At 41.5% G+C, this 17,563-nt stretch overlaps 1 protein-coding gene across 4 annotated transcripts in view; it reads left to right on the top strand.

The window, feature by feature from the left end:
- The first annotated feature begins 305 nt into the window (after positions 1-305).
- The window catches only part of ITSN1 (intersectin 1), a 119,040-nt gene continuing 101,782 nt past the window's right edge, over positions 306-17,563 (top strand). For 3 of the 4 annotated variants that reach the window (XM_026040356.1, XM_026040358.1, XM_026040360.1), the window contains exon 1: positions 805-856. The gene's annotated coding sequence lies outside the window, so the exon portion shown is untranslated. Of the gene's footprint in view, positions 421-804; positions 857-17,563 lie in introns of those variants that run through there. The other variant, XM_026040357.1, reaches the window with a different exon arrangement.

A 17,563-nucleotide genomic window follows, 5' to 3' on the forward strand; every position in this document is an offset into this window, starting at 1 on the left:
GCGCGCTCCGAGGGCGCGGAGGGCTCCCGCGCGGCCGCCCTGGGCCTCGCCGCCGCCGCGGGCGGCTCGGCGGAGCGCGGCTCCGAGGGGCGTCTTTTGTTCTGGTCCAGCTGCGCCCGCGCGCGGACGGCAGTGCTGCTCCTGCTTTTGGGAAGCCCCGCTTCCTGTGAACTCTCGCCTCGCGCTAGGGTGGGGATAGCGCGGTAGGGAAAACGCTTCCAACGCCYGTTAAAGCGAGAGAGCGTTATTTAGTGAATAGCCGGTGGCAGCGAAGTAGCTGGCGCTCCAGATGGGGTAGCGTGGCGCTCGTTAAAGCGAGGATCAGCCTGCTTTCTGCTGCCGCTTTCCCTCCTCCCCTGCGATTTGCAGGGCTTGCTTTTCGTTTGGAGCTTGCCCTGCATCATATACGGAGTGTGTAAGGTAATGGCTGCGTATTTTAATGGGATATTTGAAGTAAACATACAAGCGCATGCATTCTTTACCCAAATTGAAAAGCTGTGCTGTGTATTTAGGTACTGATGACCCTGGGAAGTCTTAGTCTTTGCCGTGTTATTCTACACTCAGCCTTAAACAACCTCTCTTTTCTTTATTTATCTTTTTCATCACTACCAGTAGCTTCCTTTGAATATAACCCGGTGAAGTTCTTTTACATATAGCTTTTTAACACACCAGTGACTTGATTGCTAAATTCTTCTGGCCTTTTTAAAATCCTCACGCTGCCTCTCCAAAGTGCTGCTGAGGGCTGAGGTATGGAAGGAGGAGTCTTACATGTCATCTGCGTGGAGAATTGCCAGCACAGAGTCGAAGGCTGTGCTCGCCTGTGGACGAGGTGCTCCGATTGCACAGAGCAATACAGGTAGAGGAAACGGTGGCGTTATTTCGTTGAGTGAGGTTTGAGGATGCGTTGCCACGTTGGTTTGGACGTGCGTGCGGGTCCCAGTGGCTGGGGCCCTTTTCCCTTCGTCGCTGGCACTCGTGTGCTCGCAGGGATTTTGGCAGCTTTACAGGGCTCGTGTTTCGTGCACATGAACTGTTTCCAAACAGTTTCTCCAGTGTGTTGGGCTCGAACTTGGTGTGAGCTGGGCAAGCCTTGCTTTCCGCTTGCTGCTTCAGAAACTGCGTTCGATTATTTCAGTTCGAATGTTTCCTCTATAGTATCCTGCTGTTCTTACTTCCAGATAAGATCCTTTTCAGGGTGGTTGTGTTTTCATTTCCTTTATGACCTGATTCAGTGGAATAACTACTACGATGTAATAAAGTAAGAGCTGATATCTCAAAATGAAGCTGTGATCTGCTGTGGCTCCTCTAGCCCTGTGGTTTGGTGGAAAGTCTGTGCGTCCTTTCCTTAATACCTCTAGCCATGCAATTAGATTAGATCTGGATTCAAGAAAAATGCACCTAGCAATTAAATCATTCTAAATGATGATGTTGAATACCTTTTCTTTCTTTTTTTTTTATCTGACCTATATTTGTACTTTAATCACAGCTTGTAATTTTAGTTTTCAGTAGAATAGCACCGAGGGAAATAGGAAAATGAGAGTTCTGCTTGTAGAGTGAAGAGAGAAATAAAGTTGAGCAAAATGTCAGCAACAGCCTGCAGAAATTTGAGGAGATCATCATGGACATTTGTCAGCTATGAACATTGCTTATGCTGTCTTTAGTAAGAGTGGAATAAATCATAAACACAAAAATTAGTTGGTTATATGTGTATCAGGGGGTGTCGCATGGATTGACCTAGTTGTAATGAATTCATAACAAAAAAGATGATCAAATCTTTTTTTTTTTTTTTTTTTTACTGGAAAACATAGTGTTTTTGACACTGTTGTCTACTAGAAACTTTGAATGCTTATGACATTTAATATAACTCCTGAGCTTGACGTGGTCCCTGTAGAATAAGCTGTTTTTCTTTCTCCTTGTGCACTGTGATACTGGGTGGTACTGTAGACAATTGGAAGACGGGGCTAACATGAAGGATATATTACTTGTATACTTGAAACTTGAATATGAAGTGCCAAAACTTCTGTATGGTGTGTGCCAGAAGTAGCTACCCTCTCTCTAACATAAGACAGGGTAATTACCCTCTTTCTAAAATAAGAATAGTAATAAAAAAGGATTGTAGTAGATTTGGCTTTTTTTTTTTTTTTTTTTTTTTTTTTTTTTTTTGCTACTGTTATTCTAGGTATGTTAAATGCTTGTTATTTTAATTACAAGTTGCCCATTTATAATTGAATTTGCCACTCATAATCCTTCCCACAACAAACCCAAGAAACTGTACAGCTTTTGGAGTGCCTATGTAGATGCCTAGTTAATCAGCTGTGTGTGTGGCAGGGGCAGAGGTGCTCAGATTTTTCATAAATGTATGTACTGTGCATATAGGAGAAAACATATTGATCGTTGATTACTGATCTTAAAGACTCTTTTTCCTTTGAAAGGGATATTTGTCTGCTTAGCTCAGCGTGTCATAGGAATAGCTGCTTGGCCAGTGCAGAAAATGACTGGACATGAAATCATTTTGCGTGGGAGGATTAGAGAGTTATCCTAAGCCTTTCTCTATAGGATASGTTTATTTTTCTGTTATTTTGGGCATATTTTTGTGCTTTCTAGCTGCCTCGCTGAGGGAAGAAATCTGCTCATGAACCTCTGCAGTGGTTTTTGTAACTTGGGAGGTGGTTGTCTTTACTTGAACGTGATAGGTAAGCTGCTCTGCAGGTCCAAGAGCTTCTTTAATGCAGGGGGGAAAAAATCTCCACTCTGAAAACCTATTTGGAAGCCCTTGTGAACCCCTTTTGGAGGGGTGCTCCTCACTAAAGAGCTGCATCCCCTTTGTGGGGGGGGAGGCATTTAATGTGGGGTTTGACAATTCCTAGAGATCCTTGTAACTGTTCTGAGCAGACTGTCTTGTATTTTTTTTTTTATTATTACTAGGGCTTAATAACGTTAGCAGAGTAATAATAGCTATTGCCTGGTATAAAAAAAGCATGAGAATGAGAAGAGTTTTTTTTAATTAAAGATCTTCTGTGAGCTCCCTGTGTGACCTTGGCAGTGTCACTCAATCTACTGAATGCATCTGAACAGGGCACGAATCTTCTCAGGCTTGGATATGCAGTTTAAAGTCTCCTAACAACGTTATGACTAGATGATAAAACAAAAATTAGTTTTGCATTTTTTGACCTTCTCTATGATCAATAAAAATGCAGAAAAAACGGAATGTGCATAATTTCATTTTTGTTTTCTCTTCTGAAATGTAATAAGCATGCTTATATTTAACATTTTCCTTTTGCATGTGTTGTTTCTAATATAATTAAATTAATTACTATTGCTGTCACTTTAGTATTTTTTTTCCTTTTGTCTGCAAAGTTGGCTTGTCATCAGACTTGTACATGTTAAATGCACCTTTACAATGTTGAACTGAACATGTTTTAAATGGCCTGAAATGTAAATCCTTAATGTGCTTTTCTTTTTTTGTATGGTAACTATACTTGAAAATCATGGATTTGAAAGTATGTTACCTCCTGGCTCTCGGTGTTGATACTGTATGTCAAGCAAGCTCTGATAATACTGTTAAAATAACTTCATGAAAGACCTTCTGGAGCTAGAAATCAAGGTGTTGCTTTGTATTTTGATGTCTAGCAGCTTCTAAGTTTCATGAAGGATTCATCATCTTTTGTGGATCTGTTCCTCGGGATCACTAGTTTACTGTAAATGCCAGGCAGTCACTTCTATCTTTGCATCATTGCAAGGTACTTTTATGAGTTCCATGTCAACTTATATTTTGTAGGTAATAGGTTTTAACGTTTCTTGCAAATACCCGGAGCACCTGAATTTCAATGTGGGGCTCCTCAAGGAATATTTAGGGAAAGCCACCTGAAATAATAGGTCTTCWCTGGGCATGAGCTCATGAGTAGCCCAGTATCTTGTGAGCTTTCATGCATTACTGCATATGTTTGAAATACTGCATGTATTTTGTGTATTACTGCAATATTGCAACAATTACCTCTTGTCATGAATGAGCTGCATCCAAAGACTTTGCTTGGTATTTAGAAAATTCCTAACATAAACCATATATATTAAAATTCAGTAGTATCGTTCAGCCAGTTTGCTGCTTACTTGCTCTTATATTTTAGCCATACTTTCCAAAGATGCTTTCCAAAATTATGCCCAAATTTTACAGCTGAAAATTAACCAAATTAAAGTGAAGTTTTTAGGTGATGATAGTGAAACACATGCTGTTTCACAGTAARAGCTTCCATCTGGAGTTGTGTGCACTGTGTGCAGGTCATCTGTGGACTTGTGGATATCCTTGCTGGCTACTTGCAGTTCCTGCCTTCTGCTTCTGGGACCTGAATCGCTGTTGGCTGCTATGATTTGCCCAAGTCTCAGCTGAGAGCAGTGCGCTAGGGATGGCTAAATCACCTTCGTTGTATTAACCATCCACAGATATCTTGAATTTTTAAGACTTGCACGACTGAAATAATCTGCTTTAAAATGAAAGCTGTGTGTTAGAGGGCTTACTGAAGGTCCCAGCACAGAGCTAAGGCAGAACACAGGTTTCTGCTTTCTCAAATCCAGCGTCAGGAATTTCTGCACTGATAACTTTATTAGGCCTTGAAGACCACGGCTRCATTAGCTTTACCAGGAGGCAGATGTCATCTGCTTTGCTCTTCATCGGAGCAATCTGTACGACCATATGAAGATTCTCAGTGAAGGACTGTATGCTAACTTTTAAATAAGATAGTAATTGTTTTAACCAATCAGTTACAATTTGGCAACATTTTATAAAGTAATTAGATTGTCTATGAATGTAACAAATGTAACGGCAAGACAAATAGTTGCATTTCTTCYGTGATTCTGCAGGCCAGCTAAGAACCCATTGGCTTCATGTTGGAGCTGCATTGAAGAAGTAAGAGCTTGTGCTCATTTTTGATAGGATTTTAAGTATCTCAGTGTAAGTATCCAAAAACAATATATGAGAAAGCGATTAAAACAATGTCTGGTTGCTCATTTAAGAAAAAGCAGCCATACATCTCAAAACAAAAAAGTTATCTATTGTCAGCACATCCCGATTCTGTAATGTGCATTTTGCCAAATCAATATCTACCTTTTTGTTAGCTGCCCTACCAGTAAGGGAGACAGCAAATCCTGACTGTTAGGAAGCTGCTGCTCTGTGTTGGCAGCACCGGTCTCGTGTGCTCCCTTGGACACTGTGCAAGCCAGCTGCACATCTAACTTTCAAAGGCCAAAGCCACTTTATGCGGGGACACTCAGGCAGTTATCAATGATGCCTGTTTTCATGTTATATTACCTCCAAATCCCTGCAGCCATGTTTTGGAAACTTAGTGCCTCTCTGTTAAGTGTTCATGAAACAAATCTGAAGACTCTGAAGATACAGTCAAGTTTATTTTGTGTTTTGGGGTTACCATTTCCATATTTAAAAGGAGCCTATTTTTTGACTAAAAATACTATTTTCATATACTCTCTTGTGGCTATATGTTACAAACGAAAAATTCAGTAGCATAGCAGTATGGACTGTCCACTAACCTCATTGCAAGCCACCATATTGTAAAATGTATTTTTTTAAAGGGTCATGGCAGAATCACTGAAAATCCTATGTATTTATTTTGGCCAATCCTGCAATGCAAGAAAACAAAGGCTGAGAAAATCTGCTCCGTTGCCCAGTTCCAGTTACGTTACASTATGTTTAGCCCTTAGCTTCCCGCTGCTAATCCCTGCTCCTGCAAGCTGTTGTGTATGAATGTGTGCTCGCTGCCACACCAATCGGGCACTTGCTGAGGATCCTGGATGCACGTGGGAAGAGCTCCTTGTGGGCAGAGTCTTCAGCCTTTTACAGGTTCTGCACCATTTTCTGTGTTGATGGTGARGCGGTTTAGACAGAGACTCCCTGCCTGCTTTTGCCCCAAGGAAGGGACTTCAGAGAGATCCACTGGAGAAGTCTACACCACCAGCTCCCCTCACTGTGAAATGCCTCCATTTCATATTTCTAACACTGCTCCTCTCTGCAGGAAAGAAACTCTTAAAATTGTCTATTTACAATTTTTCTCTAGTTCTTAGTTATTCTTTTTTCTTTTACTTTGGTCATACATTGGTAGATTTCTAGGTCTGACAAGTTTTCAGGTGTACCCTTGCACCCGCTGGTTGATCTTGTGAATGTACTTTTTGGTTAAATTTAATAAAATTAAATAGCCTACTCTGAAACTTCTGCTAGATCTTCTGCTGATGCCCCTAAGAAGTGATCTGAACAAGGACAGATTGTGTGAAGTGAATACAAGAAATAGTTTCTGGAGCTATCTGAAATACTTTAATATATTTCTCATAGAGAAGCATTTCACTTTAATACCTCTGTTCTTCAGTGTGTGTGTGTGTGTGTGKGGGGGGGGGTTTGAATTGCAAAACAAGTAGCAAAACCAACAAGGAAAAGAAGGGGGATTTCTCTGTTGTCATGAAATAGTGTGGAAATGAGTTGTGCTACAGATCTTCAACAAATACTACATCTAGGAAAAAAAAACCACATATGCAACAAGTTTCCTACTCCTTCCACCAGTTCTGTTCCTGTGGTCCTATATGGTTGTCTCTTCTTTTTTCAAGTTCCATTTTATAAAGCTTAAAAAAAATCCCAAACATACAGAAATTAAGATATGTTTTCACATGCCAAGACTGTCTGAAAAACGAGGGATAGTAGTCATGGATTTTGGAGATCTTTAATGACAGTTTGAAAGCATCTATAATCTTACTTAGATATTTCAGCATGTTTCCTTTGTCCTTTCTTACTCCACTTAAAAACAAAATGAGCATATAATGCTTATAAAAGAACAAACAGCAACCTAGTATGACACATAATACGCTATTTTTGAGAAATACGATTGAATCAAACTGTGCCTGATAGTGTCTTGCTGATGAGAGGTATTGCTTCCAAGAAAGTGGTGGCAACCTGCAGGATGGCATGGGCGAAGGAAGAAGACAAATGCAGTTTCATCTGTTTGTGTGGCAGGGGTGCAGGGCTRGTTGGTTCCAAGTGGACCAACTAGCGTTCTTCTTCCCATTGTTTTTGGCTAGTTTGTAAGCTGGTAATTGAGAAAGAAATGCTTTGAGCATCTTATACAGCAGTGGTAGACCTTATCAGTACCTGATGTCTGGGCACTTGAAATGAGGGAGCATTAGTCCCCCCCCCAAAAAATCTTCCATTTCTTGGATTCTTCCCAGTCTGTCTCCAACTTCTCTTGTGTGTTGTATTTCCTTTATTTATTTATTTATTTCCCTGTCCTTTTCTCTAAATATTTTCCATGAGGGAAGCAGCCGAATCTTTTATTTWTTTCTTGCATTTCATTCACATGTTGGATACGCTGTCTGGGAGTCTTCAATAATCCCATTCTTCTGGCTTGGCTAATGCTGCTGCTTGCTGAGGTCTTGTCTCGGTTCCTTCCTAGCCCCTCTGATTCGTGTCTGTAAAGAATGCTTAAGCTCCAGCATAAAATGAAGGTCAGTGTTACATCTAGCTGCACTGAAGTTCGTGCTTTTATCATCCCCAAACCAGGCCTGCTGATGGGAATTGGCCAAGGATGGAATCCATGCTCACACCTGATTTGCAAGCACGGTTCTTATCACARTCATCTGAACGGCATTCAGACTTGTCCAGCAGTTTTGCTGTAACAGTATCATGCTTTTTGGATTAGTCGATCTTTCGGCACAGTGAGAAATTACGGGTGGACCTTAAGTCATCTGACTCTGCAAAATATTTGGAATCGACTCTTCTGCAACAGAAATATGAAATACTCCTGGCTCAGTGCTAACTTTAGCGCCTCAAATGCGGCACGGGAGTGATTCCTTAAATGTGTCCCAAAGGTTCCTTGGGTGCTACTACTTAAACTCGATGTTTAAATCTGACACAATTGTGTAAAAGCTATGTCATCTGTGAATGCAAGGAAAGCATTTGTTTTTCTTGTAAAATGTGGGTTTTTTTGTTTGTTTGCCTTTTTTGGGAGGAGGGAGGGTCTTTCTGAGTAAAGTATTCTCACATGGCTCCAGACTGTTGACAAACACTATTATGTAACTTTTTTTAATAGATGATTTAGTTGTATTAAATAATTACATGAGTATAACCCAGTGAGTTTAAACTGCTTTTATTTCAAAGCAAATGACAAACAAAACCAGGAGTACTTATGTAATAAGCCCAAAGTATTCCTAAGTAAAGCTGTCTTCTAAATAAATAAACTATGCCTGCATGAGCTTACTTGATGTGTTTTGCAACGTTACATAATGGCTTGATACTTTGATGCTCCTACCTATCTTTGCTTTCTCTACCAAGTTTTGTTTTGTTCTCATCCTAATAGCTAAGACTTTTTGAGGCCTAAGATCCTAGTAAAGGCCACGGACTCATTTGCATGGGCAGTTAAATGGGATTTAATAGTGAAATCTTCAGTAGAATATGGTAGTCCAAACCAAAGTCATAGTCTTTGACATACTGCGTGAACAGGAAAGAAATAAAGGCATTCTGATTAACAAAAGCTACAGAGAGTGTGTGTGTGTGTGTGTGTGTGTGTGTGTGTGTGTATACAGGATATCTGAATAACATTCTCAGTAGCAGATAGTCCTTCTGTTCCCAGACAAACCCCAGATACAGCCCACTGGTGTTGTGGGAAGCAATAGAAACATTTGAAAACATTTGATTTTTTTTTTTTTTTTTGATAAAACTTGTCTTAATCTGCCTTTTTCCTTGTGAACTGATTCTACTGTCTAACACTTTGTTTAAGGACAGTCTTTGTAGAGCAATAACCAAACTGAATGCAATGTGGTATCTTTGAGCCTTTATATATCACCACTTGTTTCTGCTGTTGCTTGTTTCTCTGTCACACTGCAGCAGAAGCATTTAGGTTGCACAGTTAGAATTCAAAATTTCATGGCCAGGTGACAAACTGAGAGGATCTCGGTGGGTTTCACTCTGCTGCTTGTTTCTTAATGCAGGTTCTGGACTTGTTATTGAGGAGTCATAGAGTCATTATGGTTGGAAAAGACTGTCAAGATCTAGCTCAACTGCCAACCCAGGAAGGAGGAAAGGTGTAGGACTAAAATAGGAATATGTAGCATTGTGTTTTTTCTTAGTCTTACCATGTACTGGAGGTCAGGATAAGAGTAATGGAGCTTTGACCTTTCAGTGTTCTGTACTAGTGGGTTTTAGTTGTTGGTTTGAGGAGCTGAATGTGGTCCAGAAATGACATAGCTGAAATCTCAGTAGCTGTGACTGTAATCTTTTCAGCTGGTGGTGGTTTCTGCATACTTAGGAGGCCTTGCTGTAGCTGAATAATACATTTTATGCCTTTTCTTTTTCTTTTTTTTTTTTTTTTTTAATTTTTTTTTCCCCCGGGACTTTGTAAGTAAGGATTCTTCCCATAAGAGGGAAGAATCTTCCCCCTCCCCAGCTGGAGGTAGCTTTGATAGGAGATAAAGCTTCGGTGAAATAACATGAAATTGGAGAAGTCATTTTGTCTCTTTCTGCTACGCGTACTTCAAACAGGAAGACCATAGCTCCAAGGGACTCCCTGACAAAGTTGCTTAATTCCTAGAGTTTCTGGAATTTAACTGCTAACGGCCATGTCAGGTTCCTGCGTTCCTGGATTACCTTTATCCACTCCTGACTTCAACCATTTGGAGTTTGTTAGGGAAGGCAGGCTCCAGGCTAGCAGGGCAGGGGAGCAATTGCATCAAAACAGCTTTCCTGAGTGCACGTAGGGTCTCTGACCTTATCTTTGAAACTAAAATATGATGAGGAGGTTCAGAACAAAGCACAGAACTTAGTCCTCATCCTTAGTCCTCTGATAGAAAACAAGCAACACCCCCCTCCAAGCAGTATGAATGCAGAATGCTGACAGTGCTGAACTTCGGGTGTTGAAATGAAACCTGGGAAGCCCGCATATTGAAATGCTTGGGAAGCTTGGCTTCCTTCTGTGAGGGCTTCTTGTGCTTTATTATCCTTTCCCAGAGTCGGAAAACATAAATAAAAATATATATTTAACTGCATCTTCCAGAGAGAACAATGCCTGTGGTTTCTATCCGCTCAGGGTACTTTACAGCTAGCATTATTTAAAGAAAGATGGATAATATAAGGGAGCAGGTGGGAGAAGGCTACAAATAACAGAGACAGAGCACTCTGCGGGCTTCCAAACTTGGTTTGCTTTGGTTATCATTTTTAAAGGTGGCAGCAGCAGTCATTTCTAGGAGAGTACCAGGCCACGTGCAAGAGGAAGCCCTTGGCTTTTCTGGCAACCCTCAGGTATCATTCTGAAGTAGCTGAGATGTTGATGACAAGCCATGCTTTACAGCTGGAGAAATGAGATGGAGATGCACTGGGCTTAAGGAACTACACTGAAGGAAGATGAGCTTAACAGGAAGAATGGGAGCCTGTCTTAACTAAGATGTTGTAGGTGTCTTAAYGAAGATATTGTAGGCAAGACTAAGTCTTCTGTGAGGGTTATATGCTTGGGACAAAGTGTATAAACCTAATGAGGGTGACAAAGCACTGGAACAGGYTGCCCAGAGAGGTTGTGGAGTCKCCTTCTTTGGAGATCTTTAAAACCCGCTTGGATGCAGCCCTGTGCCCCGTGCTCTAGGTGACCCTGCATGAGCAGGGGGGTTGGACTCGATGGCCTCTGAGGTCCCTTCCAACCTTAACCATTCTATGATTCTAATGTTAGGCTTCATTTTTCTTAATTATTTTTGCAAGGTACCTGAAGTTCCCTTTGCCTTGTATACAAGCTAAGGGAAAGTGTTGTCTAGAATTCTGTGACTGATTCTTGTTTTGCTGAGAAGCAAGCTGGAGCTGATGTGCTGGTAGGTATGCAGCAGGGTGGTTGCACCTCATTCCTCAYTGTATATTAGAAGGCTTGTAGCAGGCACAGTTACATCTTAACACAGGTGACCAAGTTACTCCCTTATTCTGAGAGTTTAACAAACAAGTCATGTCCATGGGCAGTTACCGTTGTGGAGCTATTGTGTTCACATGAATGTGCCTATTTCTGAATTTCCAGAAGGTTCTGTCACGGACTCTGTAAGTGACATGGAAGCATCAGAAAAAATGGATCTGTTGGTGAAGTGGTGGATTAACCAGAGTGAAAGAAATCTCACAGAACTGTTCCTGAGGAGGCACTTCTCAAGTGATGTTACTGTTCTTCCTGAATAACAAGAACCTACATTCCTAGGATTTGTGGGTTTTATGTCCCCCTATTCCTTGGTATCTGTCTTTTAAATAGCCCTACTTTTGCAGTGACCTTAGAGTTGTACAGTATGAGGCCGACAGACTCGCCTCTTCCTGCTAGGAGCAGTCTCAGTGCGTCGGGAAAGTATTTGGCACTTGTATCCAGTTCATTCTGTTTGAAAAATATCTCAGCAGCTGGTTGCTATAGAATCATTATATCTCTTCCAGATTTTAATGTGTAGCGGGTTGGATGCAGCGGGGAGGTTATTGGCAAGGTAGCTGAAAAATGTGTTCTTTCCCTCGTGGGGAGATGTTGGCTYTCTGCCTCTTTGCAGGGCTCCTTTATTGCTGGTTTTCAATGACTTGCATGTGCGGCGCTGGTGGTGGGTGCCCTGACCTTCGCTATTGTGTTCCCCGTTACTCAGAGGTTTGGCCGGGCTGTAGCATTTTAATGTTATGGCTCATTTTTTTGCCTAGCATCTTTGTATATCAGTGCAACTGCCATGCCAATCTGGAGAAATGTATTTTAAAAATTAAGTTGAACTGAGTTTCCATTGTGAGTCTGCAACATTTAACTTTGTACTAAAACTAGTAACAAAATAACATCTGTTTTGTAAATGTTAAAATTTTTCCAAGTGTTGCTTTTATTTATTTATTAATTTTAAGCAACTAGAGGAGAATCATAGTGGTTTTTTTTTTTTGCATAGTGCTCTCTTCCCAAGTGATTTGGGCACATTGCATTGCTGGGGTTTGGTAACCTGGGAGGGCTGTCTGCCAAAGCAGACATTCTTCTGTCTTGGAGAGAATATTTCCTGGGGTCCAATTGAACTGCTGATACACAGTCATCTAGAAGATCAAATCTTAAAGATCTGTATGTATAATCCAAGTTATATTCATGTTTCAGGATTAAATCACCCCGAAGCATAGGCTATTGGCAGTCTTTATTCCTTTGGTATTTCTTGAGAACGGCCTCCGCTCTGGGGCTGGCTTGCATGCTCTCTCAGAAGCAGTTTTCCTTTGTGTTGCTCTGTGTAGCGTTTGCCTGTTCAGGCAGGTGTATATTTCGTTCTTTGTCTTGACATCCCCCGTGCTTTAGTTTTGAAGCAGTCTGTGAGGTTTTTTGGTGGTCGGTAATCAGATGTAACACGCAGGCAGAGCCGTGGAGGACTCCSCAGACCTCGGTGCAGGTTAGTAGAAGGCGGCAGTTGGGTAGCACAAGAAACCTGCCTATGTCTCTGTTTGCATAGACTGGTGGTGGCCACAGCTCTCATCTCTAGCTTTAGCTCTTCACACCGCAAACAGGGTTTCAGGCAAGTTCGTCCCTCTCTTCACTGCTCATGTTAGACAGTAGGATTCTTCCTAGTATTTCCTAACAGGTAAATGTCACATTTGAGGTATTACCTTTWCTTGTTATTTCAGTGTGCTGTGTTGTTACCCAGATCCTCTGTGTCCATTTCAACTGATTCTTCACTTGTTACCCTCAATTCTCTGAGGGTTTTCACCCTGCGTGCTTCGACAGGGCGCTGGCTGCTGGCAATCCCAGTCCTTGAGGCCTCTGCTAGGATTTCATTTCCAGGCTGTTAAACCAACAGGAACTTTTCAGAAGGCCAAGGGATTGATGACAGCCTTGGAAGCTGCTGATTTTTCTGCAGGGTGTAATTCAGAATTTTGTTTCTCTTTTGCTCGTTTCTTGAATGAGCTGGAGGCACCTTTCTTTTTTTTTGTCTCTTCAAGTATTCCAATTTGCAGCTGTACAAGCAAAGATTAAATGAGCCATAGAGAAACAGAGATCCTGGATCCTTGCATTATTCTCTCAACTGCCATCATGTGTTTAGAATTAAGACCATATAGTTAAAATATATGGTGAGGTTTTTCTCAGCAGGCCTCAAAGAAAGAGCATAACTGCTGCCATACAGCAGAGCTTCTGAAGCTCAATATAGTTGTCACTGGCAGCATTCACTGGAGAAGTAATAAATAAAAAAAAGAAAATGTGTGAGTAAATGGCCTATTCAGTCTGTGATRTCAGTGGTGCATCTCTTGGCAGGGCTTGCCAAGAGACAGGCTTTATTGGGGCTCGCTTGCTGCCTTTTTCTTTTTTAAGCACATGCACTGGATTTGTTTTTTTCCCAGCTTAATTTGGGTTTTCCTGCGTAAGATTCACACTAGGGCAGCTGTACATTTAAGGGATTTTTTTAGYACTTGGGATTCTGAAACTGTTAACGGCCGGGTTGAAGCAAATGAGTACTCAAACATACTCTGGTAATCTCTTTTTCTCCTTTTTCTCTCTGTAGGTGCTTTCTTGCTTCTTTACCTGGGAAAGGAAACTTGGTCAGACTTACGTATGTGGTTTATGCAAGTGCTGCTTTGGAAACCTGTGTGTCTTGATGCATTAAAAATGATAAACGAGGCATTAACAGTGACAGAAAAGAGTATTGTAGCTTTAGGAAAATTAGTTATTGCCCATGTCTATTATAATTTATTGCTTCATGAGAYCTGTTTACAGCTTTGAAAGTGAACATATCTAATAGAAAATACCATATGTCATACTTGGCATATCTTGTCCTTCCGCTAGTTAAATACCCCTCAGGTTCTTAACTAGGCATGTATGTGTTGTTCTGATGTCAAATGGTTGCTGAATATTATTCTTTTCTTTTTCCAGGGGAGAATGGGTTAACTTTGAAGCAAAAGTTCATGTTCTGTCCTCTGCAAACAGTCAACTCTTCTTTGCAGTAGATTCATTTATGCCTTTTGCCTTTCAGAAAGTGCTGTGTGTGTTTCAGGAGAGTTAAAAATGAAGTTGTTGAGTTTTTGAGATCCAAGGCTCTTTCATGTGAGGGAGATTTGTGTGTGTCTTAAGTGCTTGAATATATGCAGTTTTAAATAACTGAGATATTGTCAACTATCTTAAGCCAATTCTCCAAAGSACAAGTGAGTACTAGAAAATACCGCTTGCCATTTTAGGAGACAACTTGGTAACTCTAATGTTTGAAGAAGAGGAAGCTTTGATATTCTCTCAGATTTCATTTGCAGGCCTTAACTCCTAGGGTAAATAATCAGAAACGTATTTTTAGACTGCAGTGGGTATTTTTAAAGCCTTGTCGGTTGGCAGCACCGCCAGCGTGTTGTGCTCCGCTGCAGCCCGGCAGCACGAGCTGAGAAACCACTTTGTGCAACTGCTGAGAGCCCTGCCCGTGACGCTGCCTCTGCGCTTCCACATTCCTTCACAGCTGCCCTCCAGCCTCTGCTGCTGGTGTCCCTGCTCCAGGACATGGTCCTCAAACCATCTTCTGTTTGAGTCACCTGAGGCTCAATGTCTGAGGTAAACTCGCCCCTAGGCTTAACATGAAGGGCTGAGTAATCAAGTAGTGGTGTCCCTGATTCGTGAGCAAAGGCACCTTAAAATTTGCAGTGGCCTCTGGAGGAAGAGGTGAAGTGAATGGAGGCTGTAAGCGTCCGGCTGTCAGGTTCTAAATTAATTCCTGTAAGTGTGAGCCATATATTTTGCAAACTCATATTCTTCCTCCTGTACTAAAAATCGTACAAAGTTCTCATATCTATCATTGCCACATGAAGGCAAATTATAATACTAGTCTGCGGCAGTAAATAAATGGAGTCTGTGATCTTAAACCATTGTTCCTTGTTATATATTCCCCCCCGAACAAATATGTATGCATAAATTTGATTTATGAGCTACAAATGTGACCAAGTGAAGTAGGTTTCTATCCTTCCAACAAAAAGGAGTTCTCYCTTCTTCAGGCAGTTTTAATCTCTATGAATGCTGTCCTGTTAACATGAAGTGCCTGCCTAAATCACCAAAACRTGGAGAATCTTGAAAAACTGGTGTTGCTTTCTTTGTCTCTTTTAGAATAAATCCTATTGACAGGATTAGGACACCGCTCTCAATTTGTGAGGAGTGATGGCTGATTAAGGATAACACATGTGTCTGCCACAGACACCATGCTGCTCTGGGCTGGAAACAGAATGACCTGTGAGAACTTCTTAGTCAAATTAGATTAGTAGATTACGGGAACCTAAACAGCCAGAAAAAAAGGAGAATCCTGTTTGTAAAGTCCATTTTAGGTCCAGGTCAATAGGGATCTGCCAGAGTGCAACAAACTACCTTACAAAAAAGCAGAATTTCTTAAATTCACTTTCTTATATTTGAGAAATATTAAAACTTAAGCAAAGCTGAAAAAAAAATTCTTTGCCTCAGGGGAATTAAATTTCCTAATATCTCTGTTATCGTAGAACTGGCAACATCCCTTCTGTTACATGCAAGTCAAATGTTCTTCCAGTCTTAAAATATATTTGTACGTATACGTGATGTGTATGAGCTGTTTATTTTATCTGAACCTTGAGAAGCGGATAGAAAGGAAGGACTGCTTTGAGGTTTAGTGCAAGGGCCAAACGTACTCGTCTGGTTTGGGGAGGCACCTCAGTATATTGGCCACTACCATTGTATGTCTCGCGTCTTACCCAACTTGAAACCATCAAACAAAGGAATATGCTGAAGAAGCTTGAGTTTAACCAGCTTTTCAAGAAGCTGAGTTAGAACTGTTACCGAAACACTGAAAGTAAAATCTYCTAATTTCTCTTTTTTTAGTAGCAGCAAGATTAAAAATGGAGAGAAGTTAAGATGCTTTATAGTCTTGGCAATGATACAGATTAATCACAATCAACAGGGATTTGTAGTGTTTTCTCTACTTTTCTTTCTTCTTTGCAGTGTAGTGRCTTCTCTGTCTCATTGCCTGCAAATATTGGCCTCATCCTGACAGACGCTGACTTTCAGTGAACCAAAGTAGTGTCATGGCAGGTAACAGCGTAAAAGAAAACTACTAACTGGGTGAGATGTGGTCCTAGTGACTAATGACTTGTGTAGAAATTTGTTCAAGGCTCACATGTCTTACAAGAGGCTTCGAGTTAAAGTAGAGGCAGGAGATTATAATAATTTTTTTTTTGCTACTTCCATGTCTGAGTCCTGTGGGAACTTTGCTCATGGCTTCTGTCGTGAAGGAAGTCCAGATGAGTCCTTTAAAAACAAAACAAAACCRAAAATTTCATCTCTAGGCAATCTGGAGCCTAGAACATAGTTCAGTTCCAGATCCTCATGTGGGTTATCAGTGGATGGCAGAGGTGACATCTGCAGGCATTTGAGCAAGCTCTTCTCAAAAGTGTGAAACTTAGACTCAGCTTTGCAAGCTTTCAGGCGAGTGAAGGCCTGAGGATTGGGGAAGATTGGGGAAGGCCTATGAGGATTTGGGGGAACAATGGCACGAGCTGCACGAACCTTGGCTCCGAAGTAGAACTACTCYCCTCACAAATCATCTCTTTCCTGCCTCGCTCGCCCTCCCCTGCCCTACGTTTCTTGGGAAAACCAGTCTCCTGAGGAGAGGCAGCTGGGGCTTTGTGGGTGCCGCGGAGCCGCCGCCGCTCGCGCCTCCCGCGCGCGAGGCCTGTTCCGTGGCAGCCTGACGAGCAGGATGCGCCTCGCGCTGCGCACGGGCAGCACGTTTTCATGGATACCTTCAGTTCGGCTGACACCTGGAGGCCCTTTTCTTCTTTTTTGTCCATCTGTGAGATGAGTGTTTTATAGCAACTTCATAATTTGATTTCTTCCCATCTGAAGACAGCCCCGCAACCTTAGTGTGCCTCACAAGGCTTTTTTCCCCCCTGATTACTAAGTACTGAAAACCAGATGACTTCTCCCATACCCTCATGGGAAGGATTTGTAATCTACAGTGAATAAACCTCACCCTACTGCASTTCTGTAACCTGCAGTAAATACCCCATTAGCGCTAACAATAATGATACTGTTCCTAACTTCCTTAATGAAAGGAATTTTTATCTTGGAAAGAGGTATTAAAACRTTGCAGTCCAGCAAAATCACTCTTTTCAGTATTAACTGTGCAGACTTTGTCATGTACCAAATATCCTATACAAAGTAGCCGGCTTGCAGATCAAGTATGGAAAATGCACTAAGARTGAGTGCCTCTTCTCTGCTTGATATCTGTATTTTTAAAGTACTTTATCTTCTGTACTTATTTTTAAGTTATCTGTGTGCATCCTGCTTCTCATGTGTAGACTTGAATTAATTCTCCCMCCTTGGCAGCACTGCAGGCGGTTCTTAGCCAGCAACTTCGTGGYGCTCTGTTTAGATGATCCCATTGCTCCCTAAGCGCTTGGAGGTTAGAGAGGGCTGCTGGGGGATAGCGTCTCCAACACGCAGCTGGTTTTGACAAAACCTGAAATCTGTCTGTTCCTCTGATAAATGCTTGTTTCCACCCGTGAGACTTCTTTTTGTGGCAGACAAAACCTGAAGTAACTTTGTTTGATGCAAGGTGTGAGGGAGTTTGAGTTGCA

Source organism: Nothoprocta perdicaria, unplaced genomic scaffold (genome assembly GCF_003342845.1).
Source record: "Nothoprocta perdicaria isolate Ctin4 unplaced genomic scaffold, notPer1 scaffold_254, whole genome shotgun sequence".
Classification (NCBI taxonomy): domain Eukaryota; kingdom Metazoa; phylum Chordata; class Aves; order Tinamiformes; family Tinamidae; genus Nothoprocta; species Nothoprocta perdicaria.